This window comes from Schistocerca nitens, chromosome 12 (genome assembly GCF_023898315.1).
Source record: "Schistocerca nitens isolate TAMUIC-IGC-003100 chromosome 12, iqSchNite1.1, whole genome shotgun sequence".
NCBI lineage: Eukaryota > Metazoa > Arthropoda > Insecta > Orthoptera > Acrididae > Schistocerca > Schistocerca nitens.
In genome coordinates, this window is record NC_064625.1 from 59,983,148 (window position 1) to 59,996,652 (window position 13,505).

A 13,505-nucleotide genomic window follows, 5' to 3' on the forward strand; every position below is an offset into this window, starting at 1 on the left:
AGACCATAAATGTAACCGTTTCAGAGAGAAATGCGACCAATGTGACGATCTCGCGTTTTATCGGTTCGATGGTGAATGTTGAAACACGGAGATTTTCTAAGGTTTTTACTACATATTAACACTTTTCACATTTTCTCGTGTTACGTGGCTGCCAGTCCTCGGTTCATGCAAAATCTTAAGGTCCTAGGTCATGTCTAAGGCACCAAACCGACCAATAATTCAATAATCGATAACTAATACTATAAATGTAGCTCTTCTTACTGGGCGATTGCATCAACTTAGATGCTTCTCCTGTGTTCTACTGTGCTGCTTGTATTGTCCCCCCATAACCCAGCACGCGACAAGGGCTGGCAGACCATAAATGTAACCGTTTCAGAGAGAAATGCGACCAATGTGACGATCTCGCGTTATATCGATTCGATGGTGAATGACGAAACACGGAGATTTTCTAAGGTTTTTACTACATATTAACACTTTTCACATTTTCTCGTGTTACGTGGCTGACAGTCCTCGGTTGATGCATAATCTTAAGGTCCTCGGTCATGTCCAAGGCACCAAACCGACCAATAATTCAATAATCGATAACTAAAACTATAAATGTAGCTCTTCTTACTGGGCGATTGCATCAACTTAGATGCTTCTCCTGTGTTCTACTGTGCTGCTTGTATTGTCCCCACATACCGCCGCACGCGACAAGGGCTGGCAGACCATAAATGTAACCGTTTCAGAGAGAAATGCGACCAATGTGACGATCTCGCGTTATATCGATTCGATAGTGAATGACGAAACACGGAGATTTTCTAAGGTTTTTACTACATATTAACACTTTTCACTTTTTCTCGTGTTACGTGGCTCCCAGTCCTCGGTTCATGCAAAATCTTAAGGTCCTCGGTCATGTCCAAGGCACCAAACCGACCAATAATTCAATAATCGATAACTAAAACTATAAATTTAGCTCTTTTTACTGGGCGATTGCATCAACTTAGATGCTTCTCCTGTGTTCTACTGTGCTGCTTGTATTGTCCCCACATACCGCAGCACGCGACAAGGGCTGGCAGACCATAAATGTAACCGTTTCAGAGAGAAATTGCGACCAATGTGACGATCTCGCGTTATATCGATTCGATGGTGAATGACGAAACACCGAGATTTTCTAAGGATTTTACTACATATTAACACTTTTCACATTTTCTCGTGTTACGTGGCTGCCAGTCCTCGGTTCATGCAAAATCTTAAGGTCCTCGGTCATGTCCAAGGCACCAAACCGACCAATAATTCAATAATCGATAACTAAAACTATAAATGTAGCTCTTCTTACTGGGCGATTGCATCAACTTAGATGCTTCTCCTGTGTTCTACTGTGCTGCTTGTATTGTCCCCACATACCGCAGCACGCGACAAGGGCTGGCAGACCATAAATGTAACCGTTTCAGAGAGAAATGCGACCAATGTGACGATCTCGCGTTATATCGATTCGATGGTGAATGACGAAACACGGAGATTTTCTAAGGTTTTTACTACATATTAACACTTTTCACATTTTCTCGTGTTACGTGGCTGCCAGTCCTCGGTTCAAGCAAAATCTTAAGGTCCTCGGTCATGTCCAAGGCACCAAACCGACCAATAATTCAGTAATCGATAACTAAAACTATAAATGTAGCTCTTCTTACTGGGCGATTGCATCAACTTAGATGCTTCTCCTGTGTTCTACTGTGCTGCTTGTATTGTCCCCACATACCGCAGCACGCGACAAGGGCTGGCAGACCATAAATGTAACCGTTTCAGAGAGAAATGCGACCAATGTGACGATCTCACGTTATATCGATTCGATGGTGAATGACGAAACACCGAGATTTTCTAAGGTTTTTACTACATATTAACACTTTTCATATTTTCTCGTGTTACGTGGCTGCCAGTCCTCGGTTCATGCAAAATCTTATGGTCATCGGTCATGTTCAAGGCACCAAACCGACCAATAATTCAATAATCGATAACTAAAACTATAAATGTAGCTCTTCTTACTGGGCGATTGCATCAACTTAGATGCTTCTCCTGTGTTCTACTGTGAGCTTGTATTGTCCCCACATACCGCAGCAGGCGACAAGGGCTGGCAGACCATAAATGTAACCGTTTCAGAGAGAAATGCGACCAATGTGACGATCTCGCGTTATATCGATTCGATGGTGAATGACGAAACACGGAGATTTTCTAAGGTTTTTACTACATATTAACACTTTTCACATTTTCTCGTGTTACGTGGCTGCCAGTCCTCGGTTCATGCAAAATCTTAAGGTCCTCGGTCATGTCCAAGGCACCAAACCGACCAATAATTCAATAATCGATAACTAAAACTATAAATGTAGCACTTCTTACTGGGCGATTGCATCAACTAAGATGCTTCTCCTGTGTTCTACTGTGCTGCTTGTATTGTCCCCACATAACCCAGCACGCGACAAGGGCTGGCAGACCATAAATGTAACCGTTTCAGAGAGAAATGCGACCAATGTGACGATCTCGCGTTTTATCGGTTCGATGGTGAATGTTGAAACACGGAGATTTTCTAAGGTTTTTACTACATATTAACACTTTTCACATTTTTTCGTGTTACGTGGCTGCCAGTCCTCGGTTCATGCAAAATCTTAAGGTCCTAGGTCATGTCTAAGGCACCAAACCGACCAATAATTCAATAATGGATAACTAATACTATAAATGTAGCTCTTCTTACTGGGCGATTGCATCAACTTAGATGCTTCTCCTGTGTTCTACTGTGCTGCTTGTATTGTCCCCCCATAACCCAGCACGCGACAAGGGCTGGCAGACCATAAATGTAACCGTTTCAGAGAGAAATGCGACCAATGTGACGATCTCGCGTTATATCGATTCGATGGTGAATGACGAAACACGGAGATTTTCTAAGGTTTTAACTACATATTAACACTTTTCACATTTTCTCGTGTTACGTGGCTGACAGTCCTCGGTTGATGCATAATCTTAAGGTCCTCGGTCATGTCCAAGGCACCAAACCGACCAATAATTCAATAATCGATAACTAAAACTATAAATGTAGCTCTTCTTACTGGGCGATTGCATCAACTTAGATGCTTCTCCTGTGTTCTACTGTGCTGCTTGTATTGTCCCCACATACCGCAGCACGCGACAAGGGCTGGCAGACCATAAATGTAACCGTTTCAGAGAGAAATGCGACCAATGTGACGATCTCGCGTTATATCGATTCGATGGTGAATGACGAAACACGGAGATTTTCTAAGGTTTTTACTACATATTAACACTTTTCACTTTTTCTCGTGTTACGTGGCTCCCAGTCCTCGGTTCATGCAAAATCTTAAGGTCCTCGGTCATGTCCAAGGCACCAAACCGACCAATAATTCAATAATCGATAACTAAAACTATAAATGTAGCTCTTTTTACTGGGCGATTGCATCAACTTAGATGCTTCTCCTGTGTTCTACTGTGCTGCTTGTATTGTCCCCACATACCGCAGCACGCGACAAGGGCTGGCAGACCATAAATGTAACCGTTTCAGAGAGAAATTGCGACCAATGTGACGATCTCGCGTTATATCGATTCGATGGTGAATGACGAAACACCGAGATTTTCTAAGGATTTTACTACATATTAACACTTTTCACATTTTCTCGTGTTACGTGGCTGCCAGTCCTCGGTTCATGCAAAATCTTAAGGTCCTCGGTCATGTCCAAGGCACCAAACCGACCAATAATTCAATAATCGATAACTAAAACTATAAATGTAGCTCTTCTTACTGGGCGATTGCATCAACTTAGATGCTTCTCCTGTGTTCTACTGTGCTGCTTGTATTGTCCCCACATACCGCAGCATGCGACAAGGGCTGGCAGACCATAAATGTAACCGTTTCAGAGAGAAATGCGACCAATGTGACGATCTCGCGTTATATCGATTCGATGGTGAATGACGAAACACGGAGATTTTCTAAGGTTTTTACTACATATTAACACTTTTCACATTTTCTCGTGTTACGTGGCTGCCAGTCCTCGGTTCAAGCAAAATCTTAAGGTCCTCGGTCATGTCCAAGGCACCAAACCGACCAATAATTCAGTAATCGATAACTAAAACTATAAATGTAGCTCTTCTTACTGGGCGATTGCATCAACTTAGATGCTTCTCCTGTGTTCTACTGTGCTGCTTGTATTGTCCCCACATACCGCAGCACGCGACAAGGGCTGGCAGACCATAAATGTAACCGTTTCAGAGAGAAATGCGACCAATGTGACGATCTCGCGTTATATCGATTCGATGGTGAATGACGAAACACGGAGATTTTCTAAGGTTTTTACTACATATTAACACTTTTCACATTTTCTCGTGTTACGTGGCTGCCAGTCCTCGGTTCAAGCAAAATCTTAAGGTCCTCGGTCATGTCCAAGGCACCAAACCGACCAATAATTCAGTAATCGATAACTAAAACTATAAATGTAGCTCTTCTTACTGGGCGATTGCATCAACTTAGATGCTTCTCCTGTGTTCTACTGTGCTGCTTGTATTGTCCCCACATACCGCAGCACGCGACAAGGGCTGGCAGACCATAAATGTAACCGTTTCAGAGAGAAATGCGACCAATGTGACGATCTCGCGTTATATCGATTCGATGGTGAATGACGAAACACGGAGATTTTCTAAGGTTTTTACTACATATTAACACTTTTCACATTTTCTCGTGTTACGTGGCTGCCAGTCCTCGGTTCAAGCAAAATCTTAAGGTCCTCGGTCATGTCCAAGGCACCAAACCGACCAATAATTCAGTAATCGATAACTAAAACTATAAATGTAGCTCTTCTTACTGGGCGATTGCATCAACTTAGATGCTTCTCCTGTGTTCTACTGTGCTGCTTGTATTGTCCCCACATACCGCAGCACGCGACAAGGGCTGGCAGACCATAAATGTAACCGTTTCAGAGAGAAATGCGACCAATGTGACGATCTCACGTTATATCGATTCGATGGTGAATGACGAAACACCGAGATTTTCTAAGGTTTTTACTACATATTAACACTTTTCATATTTTCTCGTGTTACGTGGCTGCCAGTCCTCGGTTCATGCAAAATCTTATGGTCCTCGGTCATGTCCAAGGCACCAAACCGACCAATAATTCAATAATCGATAACTAAAACTATAAATGTAGCTCTTCTTACTGGGCGATTGCATCAACTTAGATGCTTCTCCTGTGTTCTACTGTGAGCTTGTATTGTCCCCACATACCGCAGCACGCGACAAGGGCTGGCAGACCATAAATGTAACCGTTTCAGAGAGAAATGCGACCAATGTGACGATCTCGCGTTATATCGATTCGATGGTGAATGACGAAACACGGAGATTTTCTAAGGTTTTTACTACATATTAACACTTTTCACATTTTCTCGTGTTACGTGGCTGCCAGTCCTCGGTTCAAGCAAAATCTTAAGGTCCTCGGTCATGTCCAAGGCACCAAACCGACCAATAATTCAGTAATCGATAACTAAAACTATAAATGTAGCTCTTCTTACTGGGCGATTGCATCAACTTAGATGCTTCTCCTGTGTTCTACTGTGCTGCTTGTATTGTCCCCACATACCGCAGCACGCGACAAGGGCTGGCAGACCATAAATGTAACCGTTTCAGAGAGAAATGCGACCAATGTGACGATCTCGCGTTATATCGATTCGATGGTGAATGACGAAACACGGAGATTTTCTAAGGTTTTTACTACATATTAACACATTTCACATTTTCTCGTGTTACGTGGCTGCCAGTCCTCGGTTCATGCAAAATCTTAAGGTCCTCGGTCATGTCCAAGGCACCAAACCGACCAATAATTCAATAATCGATAACTAAAACTATAAATGTAGCTCTTCTTACTGGGCGATTGCATCAACTTAGATGCTTCTCCTGTGTTCTACTGTGCTGCTTGTATTGTCCCCACATACCGCAGCACGCGACAAGGGCTGGCAGACCATAAATGTAACCGTTTCAGAGAGAAATGCGACCAATGTGACGATCTCGCGTTATATCGATTCGATGGTGAATGACGAAACACGGAGATTTTCTAAGGTTTTTACTACATATTAACACTTTTCACTTTTTCTCGTGTTACGTGGCTCCCAGTCCTCGGTTCATGCAAAATCTTAAGGTCCTCGGTCATGTCCAAGGCACCAAACCGACCAATAATTCAATAATCGATAACTAAAACTATAAATGTAGCTCTTTTTACTGGGCGATTGCATCAACTTAGATGCTTCTCCTGTGTTCTACTGTGCTGCTTGTATTGTCCCCACATACCGCAGCACGCGACAAGGGCTGGCAGACCATAAATGTAACCGTTTCAGAGAGAAATTGCGACCAATGTGACGATCTCGCGTTATATCGATTCGATGGTGAATGACGAAACACCGAGATTTTCTAAGGATTTTACTACATATTAACACTTTTCACATTTTCTCGTGTTACGTGGCTGCCAGTCCTCGGTTCATGCAAAATCTTAAGGTCCTCGGTCATGTCCAAGGCACCAAACCGACCAATAATTCAATAATCGATAACTAAAACTATAAATGTAGCTCTTCTTACTGGGCGATTGCATCAACTTAGATGCTTCTCCTGTGTTCTACTGTGCTGCTTGTATTGTCCCCACATACCGCAGCATGCGACAAGGGCTGGCAGACCATAAATGTAACCGTTTCAGAGAGAAATGCGACCAATGTGACGATCTCGCGTTATATCGATTCGATGGTGAATGACGAAACACGGAGATTTTCTAAGGTTTTTACTACATATTAACACTTTTCACATTTTCTCGTGTTACGTGGCTGCCAGTCCTCGGTTCAAGCAAAATCTTAAGGTCCTCGGTCATGTCCAAGGCACCAAACCGACCAATAATTCAGTAATCGATAACTAAAACTATAAATGTAGCTCTTCTTACTGGGCGATTGCATCAACTTAGATGCTTCTCCTGTGTTCTACTGTGCTGCTTGTATTGTCCCCACATACCGCAGCACGCGACAAGGGCTGGCAGACCATAAATGTAACCGTTTCAGAGAGAAATGCGACCAATGTGACGATCTCGCGTTATATCGATTCGATGGTGAATGACGAAACACGGAGATTTTCTAAGGTTTTTACTACATATTAACACTTTTCACATTTTCTCGTGTTACGTGGCTGCCAGTCCTCGGTTCAAGCAAAATCTTAAGGTCCTCGGTCATGTCCAAGGCACCAAACCGACCAATAATTCAGTAATCGATAACTAAAACTATAAATGTAGCTCTTCTTACTGGGCGATTGCATCAACTTAGATGCTTCTCCTGTGTTCTACTGTGCTGCTTGTATTGTCCCCACATACCGCAGCACGCGACAAGGGCTGGCAGACCATAAATGTAACCGTTTCAGAGAGAAATGCGACCAATGTGACGATCTCGCGTTATATCGATTCGATGGTGAATGACGAAACACGGAGATTTTCTAAGGTTTTTACTACATATTAACACTTTTCACATTTTCTCGTGTTACGTGGCTGCCAGTCCTCGGTTCAAGCAAAATCTTAAGGTCCTCGGTCATGTCCAAGGCACCAAACCGACCAATAATTCAGTAATCGATAACTAAAACTATAAATGTAGCTCTTCTTACTGGGCGATTGCATCAACTTAGATGCTTCTCCTGTGTTCTACTGTGCTGCTTGTATTGTCCCCACATACCGCAGCACGCGACAAGGGCTGGCAGACCATAAATGTAACCGTTTCAGAGAGAAATGCGACCAATGTGACGATCTCACGTTATATCGATTCGATGGTGAATGACGAAACACCGAGATTTTCTAAGGTTTTTACTACATATTAACACTTTTCATATTTTCTCGTGTTACGTGGCTGCCAGTCCTCGGTTCATGCAAAATCTTATGGTCCTCGGTCATGTCCAAGGCACCAAACCGACCAATAATTCAATAATCGATAACTAAAACTATAAATGTAGCTCTTCTTACTGGGCGATTGCATCAACTTAGATGCTTCTCCTGTGTTCTACTGTGCTGCTTGTATTGTCCCCACATACCGCAGCAGGCGACAAGGGCTGGCAGACCATAAATGTAACCGTTTCAGAGAGAAATGCGACCAATGTGACGATCTCGCGTTATATCGATTCGATGGTGAATGACGAAACACGGAGATTTTCTAAGGTTTTTACTACATATTAACACATTTCACATTTTCTCGTGTTACGTGGCTGCCAGTCCTCGGTTCATGCAAAATCTTAAGGTCCTCGGTCATGTCCAAGGCACCAAACCGACCAATAATTCAATAATCGATAACTAAAACTATAAATGTAGCTCTTCTTACTGGGCCATTGCATCAACTTAGATGCTTCTCATGTGTTCTACTGTGCTGCTTGTATTGTCCCCACATAACCCAGCACGCGACAAGTGCTGGCAGACCATAAATGTAACCGTTTCAGAGAGAAATGCGACCAATGTGACGATCTCGCGTTATATCGATTCGATGGTGAATGACGAAACACGGAGATTTTCTAAGGTTTCTACTACATATTAACACTTTTCACATTTTCTCGTGTTACGTGGGTACCAGTCCTCGGTTCATGCAAAATCTTAAGGTCCTCGGTCATGTCCAAGGCACCAAACCGACCAATAATTCAATAATCGATAACTAAAACTATAAATGTAGCTTTTCTTACTGGGCGATTGCATCAACTTAGATGCTTCTCCTGTGCTGCTTGTATTGTCCCCACATACCGCAGCACGCGACAAGGGCTGGCAGACCATAAATGTAACCGTTTCAGAGAGAAATGCGACCAATGTGACGATCTCGCGTTATATCGATTCGATGGTGAATGACGAAACACGGAGATTTTCTAAGGTTTTTACTACATATTAACACTTTTCACATTTTCTCGTGTTACGTGGCTGCCAGTCCTCGGTTCATGCAAAATCTTAAGGTCCTCGGTCATGTCCAAGGCACCAAACCGACCAATAATTCAATAATCGATAACTAAAACTATAAATGTAGCTCTTCTTACTGGGCGATTGCATCAACTTAGATGCTTCTCCTGTGTTCTACTGTGATGCTTGTATTGTCCCCACATACCGCAGCACGCGACAAGGGCTGGCAGACCATAAATGTAACCGTTTCAGAGAGAAATGCGACCAATGTGACGATCTCGCGTTATATCGATTCGATGGTGAATGACTAAACACGGAGATTTTCTAAGGTTTTTACTACATATTAACACTTTTCACATTTTCTCGTGTTACGTGGCTGCCAGTCCTCGGTTCAAGCAAAATCTTAAGGTCCTCGGTCATGTCCAAGGCACCAAACCGACCAATAATTCAGTAATCGATAACTAAAACTATAAATGTAGCTCTTCTTACTGGGCGATTGCATCAACTTAGATGCTTCTCCTGTGTTCTACTGTGCTGCTTGTATTGTCCCCACATACCGCAGCACGCGACAAGGGCTGGCAGACCATAAATGTAACCGTTTCAGAGAGAAATGCGACCAATGTGACGATCTCAAGTTATATCGATTCGATGGTGAATGACGAAACACCGAGATTTTCTAAGGTTTTTACTACATATTAACACTTTTCACATTTTCTCGTGTTACGTGGCTGCCAGTCCTCGGTTCATGCAAAATCTTAAGGTCCTCCGTCATGTCCAAGGATCCAAACCGACCAATAATTCAATAATCGATAACTAAAACTATAAATGTAGCTCTTCTTACTGGGCGATTGCATCAACTTAGATGCTTCTCCTGTGTTCTACTGTGCTGCTTGTATTGTCCCCACATACCGCAGCACGCGACAAGTGCTGGCAGACCATAAATGTAACCGTTTCAGAGAGAAATGCGACCAATGTGACGATCTCGCGTTATATCGATTCGATGGTGAATGACGAAACACGGAGATTTTCTAAGGTTTCTACTACATATTAACACTTTTCACATTTTCTCGTGTTACGTGGGTACCAGTCCTCGGTTCATGCAAAATCTTAAGGTCCTCGGTCATGTCCAAGGCACCAAACCGACCAATAATTCAATAATCGATAACTAAAACTATAAATGTAGCTCTTCTTACTGGGCGATTGCATCAACTTAGATGCTTCTCCTGTGTTCTACTGTGCTGCTTGTATTGTCCCCACATACCGCAGCACGCGACAAGGGCTGGCAGACCATAAATGTAACCGTTTCAGAGAGAAATGCGACCAATGTGACGATCTCGCGTTATATCGATTCGATGGTGAATGACGAAACACGGAGATTTTCTAAGGTTTTTACTACATATTAACACTTTTCACATTTTCTCGTGTTACGTGGCTGCCAGTCCTCGGTTCATGCAAAATCTTAAGGTCCTCGGTCATGTCCAAGGCACCAAACCGACCAATAATTCAATAATCGATAACTAAAACTATAAATGTAGCTCTTCTTACTGGGCGATTGCATCAACTTAGATGCTTCTCCTGTGTTCTACTGTGCTGCTTGTATTGTCCCCACATACCGCAGCACGCGAGAAGGGCTGGCAGACCATAAATGTAACCGTTTCAGAGAGAAATGCGACCAATGTGACGATCTCGCGTTATATCGATTCGATGGTGAATGACGAAACACGGAGATTTTCTGAGGTTTTTACTACATATTAACACTTTTCACATTTTCTCGTGTTACGTGGCTCCCAGTCCTCGGTTCATGCAAAATCTTAAGGTCCTCAGTCATGTCCAAGCCACCACACCGACCAATAATTCAATAATCGATAACTAAAACTATAAATTTAGCTCTTTTTACTGGGCGATTGCATCAACTTAGATGCTTCTCCTGTGTTCTACTGTGATGCTTGTATTGTCCCCACATACCGCAGCACGCGACAAGGGCTGGCAGACCATAAATGTAACCGTTTCAGAGAGAAATTGCGACCAATGTGACGATCTCGCGTTATATCGATTCGATGGTGAATGACGAAACACCGAGATTTTCTAAGGTTTTTACTACATATTAACACTTTTCACATTTTCTCGTGTTACGTGGCTGCCAGTCCTCGGTTCATGCAAAATCTTAAGGTCCTCGGTCATGTCCAAGGCATCAACCCGACCAATAATTCAGTAATCGATAACTAAAACTATATATGTAGCTCTTCTTACTGGGCGATTGCATCAACTTAGATGCTTCTCCTGTGTTCTACTGTGCTGCTTGTATTGTCCCCACATACCGCAGCACGCGACAAGGGCTGGCAGACCATAAATGTAACCGTTTCAGAGAGAAATGCGACCAATGTGACGATCTCGCGTTATATCGATTCGATGGTGAATGACGAAACACGGAGATTTTCTAAGGTTTTTACTACATATTAACACTTTTCACATTTTCTCGTGTTACGCGGCTGCCAGTCCTCGGTTCATGCAAAATCTTAAGGTCCTCGGTCATGTCCAAGGCACCAAACCGACCAATAATTCAATAATCGATAACTAAAACTATAAATGTAGCTCTTCTTACTGGGCGATTGCATCAACTTAGATGCTTCTCCTGTGTTCTACTGTGAGCTTGTATTGTCCCCACATACCGCAGCACGCGACAAGGGCTGGCAGACCATAAATGTAACCGTTTCAGAGAGAAATGCGACCAATGTGACGATCTCGCGTTATATCGATTCGATGGTGAATGACGAAACACGGAGATTTTCTAAGGTTTTTACTACATATTAACACTTTTCACATTTGCTCGTGTTACGTGGCTACCAGTCCTCGGTTCATGCAAAATCTTAAGGTCCTCGGTCATGTCCAAGGCACCAAACCGACCAATAATTCAATAATCGATAACTAAAACTATAAATGTAGCTCTTCTTACTGGGCGATTGCATCAACTTAGATGCTTCTCCTGTGTTCTACTGTGCTGCTTGTATTGTCCCCACATACCGCAGCACGCGACAAGGGCTGGCAGACCATAAATGTAACCGTTTCAGAGAGAAATGCGACCAATGTGACGATCTCGCGTTATATCGATTCGATGGTGAATGACGAAACACCGAGATTTTCTAAGGTTTTTACTACATATTAACACTTTTCACATTTTCTCGTGTTACGTGGCTGCCAGTCCTCGGTTCATGCAAAATCTTAAGGTCCTCGGTCATGTCCAAGGCACCAAACCGACCAATAATTCAATAATCGATAACTAAAACTATAAATGTAGCTCTTCTTACTGGGCGATTGCATCAACTTAGATGCTTCTCCTGTGTTCTACTGTGCTGCTTGTATTGTCCCCACATACCGCAGCACGCGACAAGGGCTGGCAGACCATAAATGTAACCGTTTCAGAGAGAAATGCGACCAATGTGACGATCTCGCGTTATATCGATTCGATGGTGAATGACGAAACACGGAGATTTTCTAAGGTTTTTACTACATATTAACACTTTTCACATTTTCTCGTGTTACGTGGCTGCCAGTCCTCGGTTCAAGCAAAATCTTAAGGTCCTCGGTCATGTCCAAGGCACCAAACCGACCAATAAATCAGTAATCGATAACTAAAACTATAAATGTAGCTCTTCTTACTGGGCGATTGCATCAACTTAGATGCTTCTCCTGTGTTCTACTGTGCTGCTTGTATTGTCCCCACATACCGCAGCACGCGACAAGGGCTGGCAGACCATAAATGTAACCGTTTCAGAGAGAAATGCGACCAATGTGACGATCTCGCGTTATATCGATTCGATGGTGAATGACGAAACACCGAGATTTTCTAAGGTTTTTACTACATATTAACACTTTTCACATTTTCTCGTGTTACGTGGCTGCCAGTCCTCGGTTCATGCAAAATCTTATGGTCCTCGGTCATGTCCAAGGCACCAAACCGACCAATAATTCAATAATCGATAACTAAAACTATAAATGTAGCTCTTCTTACTGGGCGATTGCATCAACTTAGATGCTTCTTCTGTGTTCTACTGTGAGCTTGTAGTGTCCCCACATACCGCAGCACGCGACAAGGGCTGGCAGACCATAAATGTAACCGTTTCAGAGAGAAATGCGACCAATGTGACGATCTCGCGTTATATCGATTCGATGGTGAATGACGAAACACGGAGATTTTCTAAGGTTTTTACTACATATTAACACATTTCACATTTTCTCCTGTTACGTGGCTGCCAGTCCTCGGTTCATGCAAAATCTTAAGGTCCTCGGTCATGTCCAAGGCACCAAACCGACCAATAATTCAATAATTGATAACTAATACTATAAATGTAGCTCTTCTTACTGGGCGATTGCATCAACTTAGATGCTTCTCCTGTGTTCTATTGTGCTGCTTGTATTGTCCCCACATAACCCAGCACGCGACAAGGGCTGGCAGACCATAAATGTAACCGTTTCAGAGAGAAATGCGACCAATGTGACGATCTCGCGTTTTATCGATTCGATGGTGAATGACGAAACACGGAGATTTTCTAAGGTTTCTACTACATATTAACACTTTTCACATTTTCTCGT